This window comes from Hipposideros armiger, unplaced genomic scaffold (assembly GCF_001890085.2).
Source record: "Hipposideros armiger isolate ML-2016 unplaced genomic scaffold, ASM189008v1 scaffold_31, whole genome shotgun sequence".
NCBI lineage: Eukaryota > Metazoa > Chordata > Mammalia > Chiroptera > Hipposideridae > Hipposideros > Hipposideros armiger.
In genome coordinates this window covers 3,451,492-3,451,997 of record NW_017731381.1, presented here as the reverse complement: position 1 = coordinate 3,451,997, position 506 = coordinate 3,451,492, and positions in this window count along the sequence as shown.

Here is a 506-nt window from a genome sequence, read left to right as displayed (position 1 = left end):
AGACAAATTCTGAGGATTAGAATTGCTGGGTCAAAGGATACATTTTTAGGGCTTATGAACGATATTATAAAAAAATGTCTCCAGAAAAGTGGGACCAACTTATTCTCCCATCAGTAGTGTATGAATGCTCATTTACCAACAGTGGGTTGGGCACTTAAGTTTAGAAATCCTGTCAAGGGACCAGCAAAATGAAGGCCAGGTATAATTTTAAAGTTCTTGGTCCCCAGTCCAGAGAAAGATGTTTTGTTCACCCAGTACATACTTAGTAAATACTTGCAGGATGAATGTGGCCTAAAACACGAGAAACCCAGTTCATGGATGATTCTGCCACTCGAAGGGCTCCCCTTCAGCGGGCCGTCTAGCCTCTGTACCTGGTTCAATTTCTTGAATTCCACCACCTGGAAGAAGATATGCTCGAGGATATGTTTGGCATCTTGTTGGTCCTTTGGTAGTTTACTGGTTACTCCGAGGATGTCACCACACTTCCTGACATAGAATTCCAGGTC